Source organism: Danio rerio, chromosome 14 (assembly GCF_052040795.2).
Source record: "Danio rerio strain M-AB ecotype USA chromosome 14, GRCz13ab, whole genome shotgun sequence".
Taxonomy (NCBI): Eukaryota; Metazoa; Chordata; class Actinopteri; order Cypriniformes; family Danionidae; genus Danio; species Danio rerio.
The window spans coordinates 6427501-6442705 of NC_141034.1; positions in this window are offsets into that span (position 1 = coordinate 6427501).

Consider the following 15205-nt stretch of genomic DNA (forward strand, 5'->3'; position numbering starts at 1 on the left):
GACTGTGTAAAGGTTGGTGGGGTTTACAGCAACATGAAGTTGAATTATGACATGAGTGTGACTTAGTTTGAGAATTACTGCTTGTAATTCATCTATTAATTAATTTTCCTTCAGCTTAGACCCTTATTTATCAGGGGTCACCACAGTGGAATGAACCACTAACTATTCTAGCATATGTTTTACCCAGCGGATGCCATTCCGGATGCAACCCAGAAATGGGAATCACCCTACACTCTCATTCACACAGAGACACACTCATACACTACAGCCAATTTAGTTTATTCAGTTCACCTATAGTGCATGTCTTTGGACTTTGGGGGAAACCAGAGCATCCAGAGGAAACCCACGCTAACACTGGGAGAACATGCAAACTCCACACAGAAATGCCAACTGGCCCAGCCAGGACTCGAACCAATGTCCTTCTTGCTGTGAGGTGACGGTGCTAACCACTGTGCCACCCATGCTTGTATTTTAAAATGCTTAAAAATCATACTTAACTGGGTCTCCTGAAATTTAAATTTTGCTGCATGTTTCCTTTTAGGGTTGGGTTTAGGGGTAGAGCCATGTAATATGTGTTTTTTACAGTGTAAAATAAATTACGCCTATGTAGAGTCCTTGCAAACCCCCCATACCAACATGTTTGTGTATCATGGATGTTGAAGGATCTAAAAGGAACCAGGCTGAGAAAATAAGAAAACAACACCAACAGAGGCAACAGGTACCCTTAACTTTCTGTATGTTACAGTATGTAACACTTTAAAATACGGTGCTTAGTTTCATATGGCATTCATTTGCCCACTTAACTTATACTTGCATCATAATTCCTCAAAAAAAAAAGCTCTAAAATTCTCATAAAAAGGCTTGAGAGTGGGCATCTGCTTTGTAAAACATGTGTTGGAATAGTTTGTGGTTTATTCTGCTGTGGCGACCCTTTATAAATAAGGCTCTTAGCCAGGGGTGGGAAAACTCGGTCCTGGAGGGCCGGTGTCCTGCATAGTTTAGATCCAACTCTAATCAAAAACACCTGAACATGCCAGTCAGTGTCTTCAAGATCACTAGAAATATATAAGCAGATGTATTTGATTAGAGTTGGAGGATCGAGTTTGCCCACCCCTGTTCTAGACCAATGGTCTCAAACTCAATTCCTGGAGGGCCGCAGCTCTGCATAGTTTAGCTTCAACCACATCTATCTATAGTAGTCTTGAACACTTTGATTAGTTGTACCGATGTTGTATATGTTTTTAATTTGGGTTGGAGCAAAACTGTGCGGAGCTGTGGCCCTCCAGGAATTGAGTTTGAGACCTGTGCACTAAGCTGAAGGAAAATGAACAACTCAGGCTCATTGTGAAAATGTAGTCCAGTGGACGTTTCTGGAGGCCGCGATTTATGTAGCCGGAGGTAAGTATGCCTGCATTTCATTTTTTAATCGAACGCAACGGGGCGGTGTGACAACGTTCCTTTTCGCGCTTGCCGGCTGGCCGCTTACATCCTTGTGGAGGGCTTTCCCACCACAACCAGTTTGTCCGGTTAGCTCATCGTGTATGTTGGCGGAGTTGAGATGCAGAGAGGAGCTGACCGCGAAGATGGCGACGACCGAGTTCGAGCCCAGGGAAGAGCGGTTCCAGAAATCAGGTAAGACAAAAACAGAATCCAAAAAATAAAGTAAAAGAGTTCATAACAGGGTGAGAATGTGGTGAAATCCGAAAAGGTGGAAAAAATCAGACGAGGGCTTTCCTTTTTCTGGACGGCTTTTGTAAATAGTTAGTTGGGTTTAGGGAAGCAAGCAGGCGTGCTGGTCAATCGGTAAAAATGGTTGGGTTTAGGGAAGGAGGAGGAGGGTGGGTCGGCCGATTGGCCAGTCGCCCAGTCAATCATTCAGTTAGTCAGTCAGACAGACGGTCACTAAATAGCGGCCTCCGGTGGGTTTACGCGAAAACGCGCTTGCGAGAGACGTTCGAGATGCGAAAAAGCACATACAGCAGCCTCAAGGATTCACGAAAACCAAACTGCACAAATACGTACCTCCCGGACTGTATTTCGCAGCCTCTAGAAATGTCCACGGGACTACGTTTTCAGAATGAGCCTGGGTTGAAAATGAATGAATGTTTGTGAGTGGAAAACAAAATTGTCTTAATCACATATAATGTTTTCATAACTAAATGTTAATGCTAAACAGTTTTCTTAGTCCTTTTTTATTATTACCTCCTAAATGCTAATCATAAATACCCTGTTTAAGAAATATCTCTGTTTAAGAGACAATTGCATATACTCTATCAAACGTGAATTAATCACATTTATTTTTACATAAGGAAATAGGAACACATAAGTGCCATTTACAGAGATGTTGAAGGGTAACACTTTATTTTGATGGTCCATTTGAGTATTAGTAGAGCGTCTGCTCAATATCTGCTGATACTGCTCCTTGAACAGACATTTAAATGACTATAAGAAACTTTGCAAGTTCATGTCAACTTACACTAACATTAACCCTATCCCCAACCCTAAACCAACCTAACAGTCTATTTATAATCTAACGATTAGTTGGCATGTAGATGCAATGTAACTTATATTCAGCAAATTGACCATCAAAATAAAGTGTGATCTGTTAAAGTATTGATGTTATAAATAATGTTTATTGCATTTGTCTTTATAAGCCCTCACTATATGTGTGTTAAGCCATAGATGTTACTTTTTCTTTTTTTTCCATATGTTTATACGACTCCTTTAGTGGTGGAAGCAGTTGACTTGGATTTTATGAATCACCAAGTGCCACAAATTCAGCTGAAACAACTTCTTTAATGAAGCTTCACTACATTAGTTTGGAAGATGACAGTCTGAGAGCATCTGACAGGACTAGAATCTATGTAGCACACAAGGTAAGTGAAATATTTGATTTGTTTTACAAGAAGATATATGTTTTGATATAATATATATTACAAAATCCATTTGCAGGGATTTGTTTAAGTTGTAAAACTGTAAAATGACAAATGTTTCAACATTTCATTCTATTTTAACAAAAGGTGGATTGTTTCTTTAAGGGTTTTTCAAATGTTTAGCCTTTGACTAGCATATAAATGCTAAATGTCAGCTACAAAACTAACTGACATACATTTTCATTTATTTATTTAGCTTGTTTTCCCAGTACTGGGTTACGGCTGGAAGGGAATCCACTGCATAAACATATGCCAGAGTAGTTGGCGGTTCATTCATCAGTGACAACCCCTGATAAATCAGGGACTAAGCTGAAGGGAAGGAAAATATATAGCCTAACTATGTAACATGTTTATAAAATGATTAATTTAATAAACATTACGAATGTCTAAAGCATGAAAATAGTTGCTACTTCAGTACAGAATGGCAAAGGCATTGATTAAAAGCCACTAATCTCTCCTTTTGATATCACGGTCCTTAAAAACAACTTTCAGTAGCTGATCCAGATTTGTCTTCAGAGCCCTGTACTCGAAAAACAAAGCAGGCCTCTATTACAAATGAGCTTATCTGTGCTGTAAAAGAAAGTGAGAAGACATCGAGCTCCTCTCTTTCTCTCACTAATGTCCTTAGTTTATCTGCTGCTCTCACCTCGCCACGTTAAGCCAAAACAAACAATTAGGCGGCCATTACGGGCCCATTGTTAATTGTAAATAATCCATCATTAATATTGATTAGCTGTAGCGAGCGGCTCTCTTTCACGTCTTGCCTCCTAATGAGTGGGTCTTAGTGGGCTAATTGCTTCAGGCTGTTTGCATTCAACACCGGAGAGGCCGCGGCCAGCTCTGGAGTGTGCCTGGAGTTTCACTATTAACTAACACAGATTGAGCGTCCGTGATAAGATCAGACCCCACTCCAATTAACTCCCTCTCGCAATCTTTCCCAAGGTTACAATGTGCTTTTTCTTATCTGTCTATAAATGTTGGTCATGTGACTAACACAACTCAAATCTTGAAGAGCTCAGATGGGGACCAGCCACTAGGTCTATATCTGCAGTGTCTTTATTCCTTCAAAAGCTGTAGATGTTGAAATGTTTGTGACTCATGTTAACATTTTTAATCGTTGGGATTGATGTATTGTTTGTGTTTGTGTTGTAAATTAGATTACCATTTTCACTGTATTACAGTAATAAAACAGTAAAGTGTTATTACTGTATTGTAATAATACAGTAATCAAGTGTTTTGCATTACAGTAATGATCATTTATGTAGAATGCGCTGTCTTCTTTTTATTATAGTGGATACAATATTACACACGCTCACCTCACAGCAAGAAGGTCGCTGGTTCAAATCCCGACAGGGTCAGTTGGCATTTTTGTGTGGAGTTGGCATGTTCCACCCGTGTTGGCGTGGGTTTCTTCCGGGTGCTCCGGTTTCCCCCACAGTCTAAAAACATGCGCTATAGGTGAATTGAATAAACTAAATTGGCTGTAATGTATGAGTGTGTGTGTAAATAAGAGTCTATGGGTGTTTCCTAGTACTGGGAAGGGCATCCGCTGCATAAAACACATGCTGGAATAGTTGGTGGTTTATTCTGCTGTGGCAATCTCTGAAATAGAGACTAAGCCGAAGGAAAATTAATGACTGAATGATTATTTAGAATATAATTAGTTATTTAGAGCAATAATATGACCCTTTTTGTGACTTTAAATTGTATACCATATTAGCATCTATTAATATCTTAACCTTCCTGTCGTGTTCGGGTCAAATCTGACCGATTTAAAACCTAAATCACTCATTAATATTGTGTTTTACATCTGATTGCCTCGAGGCCTTATGATATCCTCCACACTCTTTCATTGAAGTTTAAGTGTTTTTTTCATTCATCAGACAGAAAACATCCCCATACACACCACCCTAACTCACTCACTCACTCACTCACTCACTCACTCACTCACTCACTCACTCACTCACTCACTCACTCACTCACTCACTCCAGACTGAACAATGTCTTTTGCACATCTCTTTTATGTGCTTATGTGCTTATCCTCCAGCCTGATCTCACAAGGAAACATAACTATTTTACGTTTTGTCAGTTTAGTGGTTAATTCATATGTGTTCAGTCGTACAAAATTGTATGATTTTTTAAAAGGAGGCGTGGCACCCAACCCAACCCCACCCCTAACCCCAATCTTCATTGCGGATAAGCAAATCGTACTAAACTGTATGAATGAGATCGTACAAATTGATATGGATTAGCTACTAAACCAATAAGTTATGAATTGTCATGAAATTGTTGGATCTTCCAACGTGAATCAAGTTCCTCATAAAACAGTGTATCATATCTTCACAGACTAGACAGGTGTCTGTTCGTGAACGCATCTGCGTGTGTCTTTCTTTCTTTTCTTTCTTTCTGCCAATCTCTGTTCAGCCAATCTCTGAGTCTAGCAGGAGCACTTTTAGCTTAGCTTAGCAACAATTACTTTAATATATTAGACCGTTATTATCTCGCCTAAAAATGACCAAAGTATAACTAGTGCTATTTCTGTGTCCATGCTCACCATATATACCCTCAGTCACTATTCCCTATATTAGTACACTTGATGGACTGAAAATTTAATCACTCCGTTCACAGGAAAGGATAGCATTTTGTGCTGTGCTTTGCTGGTTGATAAATTATTCAGATGGATTAAAATGTACATTTCTTTGGTCAGACCCTGTGATAGTTATTTTAGTGAGCTGTCTGTTAGTAATAAAACAAAGTATTTTGATTTCTGTCATCTATTGTTCATTGTGTAATATCTATTATCGTCTGTATTTATTTTAATTAAAGTTATTTTATGTCTTCTTTTAATTTATGTTAAACACTATTAGAGTGTTGGAATATCACACCAATTCCACGTGTGTTCAATAAGAAAAGGTCTGGAGAGTGTTTTCTTCAATGCCAAAAATATTAGTAATTTATTAGATACAAATGAATAATTCGATGACAGAGCTCTGGGTTACATTACCCCAATGCAATACAAGAATTACATTCAAGAGGTTCGCAACTCACATACATTTCCTGACTCCAGCATATATACACTTAAAAGGTGGAGTTTTGATTTAACGTCACTTATCAGTCATTCTGCAGTTCTTTGGCTCTTTGTAACCCCTAGACATACTTCCTCTTTCTGCAACCCTTCTCTGCATACCAGAACTGAACAATTACGTACATCTTTAATATATTTCCGAATTTCTACAAAGATCATGCTCGTTGTGACATGTCCAGACAGCAGTCTGGAACAAACCTAAATTTATTCTTATTCTGCTTTTTCTACTAGTCAGCAGTTCTTCTAAAAAGTATGCAGCACAGTAAAAAAGAGGCAGTGTGTCTGGTCAAGATGTGTTATAATACAATAGAAAAGATTGATTAATCTGTTGTTAGTCTAAACATTTTTCTAATAACAAATAAAGAAACAAAAGTAATAAAAATAAATTCCCTTTTTTCTACAAGAGACATTATTTCCAGCTAAAGAATGTTGAATAAAACTTAGGTGGAGAAAAAAGAGCAGTTAAAACAGACCAGTCAATTTTGACCGGGAACACTAAAGTAAGGGGCAGAATGTGAACACGACAGGAGGGTTAATGTGGTTATTTGAAAACGAGATTTTTCAGCAATGCAGAATGATCCGATCGAGAAATGCAAATCACATATTCTTCAGAAAACCTTTCATCGCCATTAGAGAGCCATGCGGAGGAAAGCAAAACTTGATATGCAGATCATTCTTATTCATGTCAATTTCTGTTTCTGTTTTGCAGTGTAATGGCTACTTTGCTCCCATGATTTATTTTCCAGTGGACAGGCATGTCAGATTCATGAAGATCAATGGCCTTCTCCATGTCTGTCTGTCTCTCTTGCGTGTCACACACACACACACACACACACACACATACAGTCTCACAGTCTTCATGGAGCCTCCACAAATTTAATTCCTCTATAACAATGATGTCAGTAAGCGGAGGTCACATGTGGAGCAAATGCTTGTAAATCAGAATGGCTGTGTGTGTATTAAACAAGGCCAGCAATGGAATTATGGGATGTGAATCCAGGGAGAGATTCACCTCACCTCAGGGATCACATATTAATTTGTGATAATAACATGGAAGTCATGATTTAGCGAAGTCTGTCACAGGATGAGCAGCTCTTTTCAATGATGATCGATAAGATCTTTATTTCACTACTGGAAATGCCGTCGTTTGATACAACATAGGCTCGTTTTAAAAAATGTACCCTGTATACATTTCTGGAGATCGCGAATTGTGTAGCCAGAGGAACGTATGGCTGAAATTTGTCTTTAAAACAAACGCTACGAGGCGGAATGTTGCCATTTCTTTATGTGCTTACCAGCTGACCGCTTACCTCCATATGGACGGCGTTCCTGCTGTTACCAGTTTGTCCAGTAGTTCGACATGTATGTCAGCGGACTTGAGACGCAGAGAGGAGTTGACCACGATGACGGGGTTCGAGTCTGGTAAAGAATGGTTCCAGAAAGGAGGTAAGACAAAAACAGAAGCCAAAAAAATAAAATAAACAAGTAAATAACAGAGTTAGAACGTGGTAAATCTGAAAACATTATAAAAATCAGGCGAGGGCTTTTCTTTTTCTGGATTACTTTTTAAAACTGTTGTTTGTGTTTATAGGGAAGTGGGTAGTTGAGTTAATTGGTGCATTTGAAAACACTATTGGTTGGGTTAAGGGGTGGGTCAGTCGTTCGGTCAGTTAGTCATTAATTCAGTCAGTCAACATCGGCTTCAGTCGATCGGACAGTCAGTCAGTCAGTCAGTCGACAGCAGCCTCAGTCGATCAGTCTGTTAGTCAGTCAGTCAGGTGAGAGCGGCCTCTGGTGGATTTATGTGAGAAGAGCAGGTACAAATGGCATTTGAGAGAGATATTTGAGATCTCAAAAAGCGTACACAGCGGTCTCTGGTGGATTCGCAAAAACAAAAACTGCAAAGAAACGTAGCTCCTGGGACTTAGTTGTTGCTCTTCAGAAGTGTATATAGGGGTATGTTTTCAGAAGGAGCCTGGGTTGGTTTGATAATTTCATCTTCTAAGCTGTGAGATCAGGTCATGCAAGATGCAGTAATGGATTATTTAATATTGTACTAATATCATATACACAACTGTATACTTATTTATAGAATAAAAATGCAGATGTTGTGTAATTTTCTAAATCTGAGTTTGAGACACTTATAGAATGCTTTTTGAAACTGTGTCAGTGCCTTATTTAGAGTCTGAGTGACCGTGTTGGGGAAAGTTACTTTTGAAAGTAATCCATTACAAAATAAAGTTACTCTCAAAAAAGTAACTAGATGTGTTACTTAGTAACTTTTTAGGGAAAGTAATGTGTCATGTTACTTTTGAGTTACTTTTGCAATTTTTAATTTTTTTTTTACCTGATCTCTTTCAAAACTTGAAAGTAGTGTTTCCCAGTACTGATTTGTGTCTGGAAGGGCATTCGCTGTGCAAAACATATGCTGGAATAGTTGGCGGTTCATTCCGCTGTGGCAACCCATAAATAATAAGTGACTAAGCTGAAGGTAAGTTACTAATAATTATAATTGTAAATAACTATATTTGTTTGTTTTTTCAGTGGCTAAAGTTTACATTACTAGCTCTAAAATGGCTTTATTTTTTGCATAAGAAATTAGTCTAATACACTAAAAGACAAAAACCCCACAAGTGTCTTGTAATATTCAACATCTTTAGCTGTATTAACTCTAGCATGAGCAGAAATTGAACTCATATCATTACCGCATTACCACCAATAAAGTCCGGTCATGGGTTATTTTATATAGCGTAGTATTGTTTGATTTCTATGTTCATATATACCTATTGCACTGTAAGGTGGTGTCAGTTGTTTTTGTTATGGTGCTCCTGCTAATGCACATATTCATAACAAAGATGTAATTCCACAAGAAAGCAATAAAAATCCCATTCAGCGCGTCACCTGCTGTGAAATCACAGTGCGATGTTTTGTCGGGCGCTGTACACACGCTGTGTTGGAAGTATTGAGTTTAGCGTAATGGATTTTAGACAACATTTCTGCTGACACGTTTGAACTGCGCCTTAATTCGCCGGCGTTATGTAGCCTGTTAGCAAGAATATTAAAGGAAACAAGTCAAACGCATTAGCACGATACATTTCTCCAGCATGTCTTTTGCGAAATACACCAATCTACGTTTATGGCGCTTTCATTATCCATTATGTCTCATATTATGAAACACCTTATAACCCGTCAAGTCTTTATCTCACCAGGCAGGCAGCATTATTAACATGATCCAACTGCTGTAGACTCACCACAGGATGCGTTTCCTGCAAAGTGCGCCCCTTGATTTCGTTTTAAATTGTTTTAAAGTGCTCTTATTTTCCTTTGACAGACATTAGCTGCGCAGTGTTAGCCGCGACTTGAGGACTTGGCACGCTAGGACATCGAAATGGTCAATCAGAGCAGGTAATATTGGTCAGTATGGTTAATTTGGTCTCTTTGCAATCTTACAGCTCGCATGAATTGCTGAGATGGACCATTTAAGCAGCATAACTCCATCATTTTAATCGTTCTAATGCGCAACAGGTATTCAGATCTGGGCAGCGCGTGTTGTGTTTCCCAAAAGTCACACCCTGTGCCAAGCTGGACTTGAATAATTGAAGTGGTTTTGTGTACTCATTCATCTGAAGTGCTCTCTCATAAGGCTTTCTCTAGAGACAGATTTGAGCGGGAAATGGCGGCACTGTTCTTACATTAATGAGAAGCTCTTTGCTGCATCTCAACTCTGTAAAGATAGACAACCCACTATTACCCAGCGATTTATCACATCGGATTCAATGTTAGACAACATTTTGACTTCAGAAAAGTCTTAATGGCGTAGATTCAACTAGGTGCTTGACTTTTTGGTCCATACGCATATATGATAGCTTCACGCAGTTACTACAGATTTAGCTGCATATCCAAGAACTGAATATCTTGTTTGACCAAATCCCAAAGTGTTGAACATTAAGCTCATTGTCATGTTTAAGAAATCAGATGGAAAGCTTAGTGACTGAAAAGAGTCACAAGAACATACTGTTTTCTTTAATGTGATGCGAAAAAATATGTAAAAAATTTCAGGTTATTTTATTACTGTTGAACTGTATGCAAACAGTTAGGACATGCAGATATACTAAACATGGTGCATTGCTCGAGTTGGAGGTTATGATTTGTTAGTAAATCATTCAGGGATGTAAAATGGTAAGCAGCAGTTCCTAGTTTGATCAAATGTTTATATTAAATTGTAATATTTCTAAATAGTTGTAAATTTGGCGCATTTGTATTACTTTCCAAAAAGTTTTATTATCAGCACCACATTGAAAAATTAAGACTGGCACAGAATGGACTTGAGTTAGATCGCATGTTTTGTTTATAAATGTTTTACTATATTATTTATCTTTGCCAGCTTTGTTTACTATTACACTATTCCATATATTGGATATTAAATTGGTGTTTCTTAGATTTGTGACGTGAGCCTACACTTTTGACTGTTTCAACCAAGAAGCCAAGACCAATTGTCTGAACATATGCCCAAACAGCGTGATGACATCATTCAGGGATGTAAAATGGTAAGCAGCAGTTTCTAGTTTGATCAAATGTATATGTTAAATTGTAATATTTCTAAATATTTATACATTTGGCGCATTTGTATTACATTCCAAAAAGTTCTGTTATCAGTACTACAGTGGGAAATTAAATCATTTCTGTTTTGACTCGGCACATAATAGAACAGTCAAGCAAACAGAACCATTTGGCCTTATAGTAAAAAAAAAAAAGTTGCTTTCATCCTAAATCTTATCAATAGACCCCTTTTGACCCAATTACATTCTGGTCCAAAACAAATACCGGTTCTATGTCTCAGTGACAGGTAATGTTAACAAGGCAACAACTGGCACATTTGTATTGCATTCCAAAGAGTTCTGGTATCAGCACCACAGTGGGAAATTAAACCATTTCGGTTTTGATTCGGCTCATAATGGAACAGTCAAGCCAACAGAACCATTGGGCCCAAAAGTAACAAAATGTGGCTTTCGTCCTAAAGCTTATCGGTAGACCAGTATTGACCTAATTACATTCCGGTCTAAAACAAATTGTGTCTCTCATTGAGGACACCATGAAGTGTGAAGCGATCTCCACTTAAGCCTGGTTTATACTTCTGCGTCAAGTGACCGCCGTAACCCACGGCGCATGCAACGCGCGTGGCTGTGCATTTATACTTCTGCGCGCTGTCTCTGTTGGTCTGCATTAACACTTCGGAAACACTAGTTGGCAGTGAGGTGTAAATGTTCCTCTGTGTCGAGTTTCCTTGCTGCTGTTTCCGGGATGTACAAGTGGCTCAAACTTGCTCATTTTGAGGCAGGAACCGGCGGACGTGCAACAACTTTAACTATGAGGTAAACACAAAACAAAACTTTCCATCCGGAGCTCCTTCACGCGACTCCACACTTGTAAACAATAGCTCCATCAGGCTCGCACCATTCACGCGGCTCTCGGTCCCGCCCAGACTCATCAGCGCTACCAAGCCGACCAATCACAGAGCTTGCGCTACGCTTCGTTGCGACGTGTAGTTAAATTTTTTGAGAGGTGCACGTCAGCGATGTCGACGGTCACAGCGAAGGGCTATGCGTCATCGCCGTAGCATACGCCGGCGTTTGACGCAGAAGTATAAATCAACCTTTACACCCTGAAAAGTTGGTTTTGTGTCTCTTAGTGATGGTACCATGAAGCGATCTTCACTTACATCCTTAAAAATTGGTTCTATGTATAAAGAAAACAAATGATATGCCCTCACAAATAATGCTCCAGTGATCGAATAATATCCTTTAAATATGCATGCATTAACCCAGGGAAAGCAAAACAGACACAGAAGACCCACAGAACCAGCACAACACCAGAACTTCTACTGTTACACAAACTTTGCTTTCTCCCCCTCTAAATCAAACCCCTTTACCAGCATCTGCCATCTGTTCCAGGAGAATCTGTTTCACTCCCCGAGCCAAGCAAGGCCGTTATTGGTCCTAATGGCGCTATCAGCTAAGCCGCTAAACCCAATTACTGCTTAAAAAGGGAGGCCACCCCAGCTAATCATGGCCGCCTAACCTGATTTGGCTGTGATGAAGAGATGGGATAAAGATCAGTTAATGCAGGGAGAATGATCTCACAAATACAAAAAACTCAATTCATTTCTCTGGGAGGCCAATCTGTCCGATTCAGCGCTAATGGAGTGGAGTTTCATTAGACTCGAGGCGTGCTGCTCGCTCTTATCAGCCTGATGACAAATAATATCAAATAAGGGTGATCTTCATTAGCGACATGTGTCTCAAAAAGCTACAATATGTCATGGATTGATGCAAGACGTGTTCATATTCTGATCAGGACTCTTCTTTCTAAGGATTTGAGCTATAGTGTCTAACATGAATCTAAATGTTAACACTAAAATAGTTCACTATTATTCTTAAGATGAGAAATTTATGAGCGAATCTAATGCTATAGCACGTATCTGTGCTTGTATTTTGCTTTAAACATTATGTTTGGAGTGATGTTTCAAAAAATAAAGGAAAAATCATTGAGACTTGGCTCAGAAGGTAACCACCTGCCTAGCAACTGCATAGCAACACACCCAGAACACCTTGGCTGTGTTTGAAATCATGTTCTCTCTTTAGTAGGTGTTTATTTTGAGTAAATATATACTTCATCTACTTCAATTCTATGTTGTATGAATGTGTGTATTATAGGCTACTATGTTGGCCATGTTGTCATCCTGGTTCATACATAGAATTGTTGGAAAGTATGCAATTTTTAATGGTACCCTCCACTTTTTTGGGGGAAATAAAATTATTTTACAGGTTTCCTATAGTTAAATATAATTCTGGCGTGAACACTTTTAGCTTAGCTTAGCATAAATTCATTGAATCATATTAGACCAGGGGTCACCAGTCTCGGTCCTGGAGGGCTGGTGTCCCTTCAGGGTTTAACTCCAACTTGCCTCAACACACCTGCTTGGGTGTTTCAAGTATACCTAGTAAGACCTTGATTAGCTTGATCAGGTGTGTTTAATTAGGGTCGGAGCTAAAATCTACTGGACTCCGGCCATCCAGGAACAAGTTTGGTGACCACTGTATTAGACCAAAAAAAGGTTCAAATTTTTATTTTTTATCATTTTAACTCTAGATGACTTAAAAAAGGCATATTTTACAAATATATAGTCTACATTTGATTTGTATCTTGAAAAACGTTTTTCCAAAATTGTTCCACTATAAGAATGGGTGTTCTTCAGTTATTTTAAGGCCAATTTTAATAAAAGGTTTTCAGAATTTTAAGGCAACTCTATGTGTGTAACCCACCAGTCTTACTGCACCTAACCCGGTCTGAGCTGTGATCGAAACAGCGATTTTTTGCATGGGAGTCGGTTGTTCTGAAAAAAAAGCTAAAGAACATGGCCTGTAGCATCAGTTGCTAGAGCACCTTTTGAGGTCAGAGGAGTGAGATTTACCTGCATCCCACTTCGCTAGCTGGCCTCCATTACACTCATCCCCTTAAACCTCACTCCCATCCCGGACAAGCCCCCTCATGTAACCCACCGCTCCTACTGCACCCAACCCAGACTGAGCTGAGATCGAACTGATGCTTCATTGCATTGGAGTTGGTTGCTCTAACAAGAAGGCTAAAGACTATGGTCTCTAGCGTCTGTCGCTAGAGCACCTTTAGAGGTCAGAGTAAGGATTACCCTCATATTACTTCGTTAGCTGGCCTACATTACACTCACCCCCCTAAACCTCAATCGAATCCCAGATGAGCCCCCATGTGTAACCCACCAGTCCTACTGCAACCAACCCAGTCTGATCTGGGATCGAACTGGCAATTCTTTGTATTGGAAGCGGTTGCTCTAACAAGGAGAACATGGCCTCTAGCGTCTGTCGCTAGAGCACTTTTTGAGGTCAGAGGAGTGAGGTTTAATTGCATAGCACTTCTTAGCTGGCCTCCGTTACACTCATGCCCCTAAACCTCACTCCCATCCCAGACAAGCCCCCACATATAAAGCACCGGTCCTACTGCACCCAACCCGGTCTGAGCTAGGATCAAACTGGAGATTCTTTGCATGAGAGTCGGTTACTCTAACAAGAAGGCTAAAGACCACGACCTCTAGCGTCTGTTACTATATTACAGTTTAAGGTCAGAGGAGTGAGGATTATCTGCATAGCACTTCACTTGCTGACCTCCGTTACACTCACCTGCCTAAACCTCACTCCTAACCTGGATGAGCTTCCATGTGTAACCCACTGGTCCTAATGCACCAAACCCAGTCTGAGCTGGGATCGAACTGGCAATTCTTTATATGGGAGTCGGTTGCTTTAACAAGGAGACCATGGTCTCTAGCGTCTGTCGCTAGAGCACCTTTTAAGGTCAGAAGAGTGAGGATTACCTGCATAGCACTTCACTTGCTGACCTCCGTTACACTCACCTGCCTAAACCTCACTCCCATCCCAGACAAGCTCCCACGTGTAACGCACCAGTCCTTCTGCACCCAACACGGTCTGAGTTAGGATCAAGCCGCGATTCTTTGCATGGGAGTCGGTTGCTCTACCAAGGAGGCTAAAGACCATGGCCTATTGGTCTATTGCTAGAGTACCGTTTAAGGTCAGAGGAGTGAGGATTGCCTGCATAGCACTTCACTTTCTGGCCTCTGTTACACTCACTCCCCTAAAGCTCACTCCTATCCCGGACGAGCCCCCATATGTATCCCACCGGTCCTACTGCACCCAACCCGGTCTGAGCTGGGATTGATTCTTTGTATGGGAGTCGGTTGCTCTAACAAGGAGGCTAAAGACCATGACCTGTAGCGTCTGTCTGTTGTTACTAGTGTTACTAGACCTCACTTCTCTTACCTCAAAAGGTGCTCTAGCGACAGACACTGGAGGCGAGGGTCTTTAGCCTCCTTGTTAGAGCAAATGACTCCCATACAAAAAAATCGCTGGCTCGATCCTAGCTCAGACTGTGTCGGGTGCAGTAGGAACGGTGTGTTACATTTGCACCATATGTCACATATCAATATATGTAGGCAATATATAGGCATATCCTTTTCCCTAAATAAAGAGGGGCTTACAGCTTTTTATTTATTTTTTCATTCATATTTTAATTAATCATTTATTTGCTTATTTACAATGTCTTCATGTTATTTTTATGTAAAAAAAAGCTCATTTTATTTTAT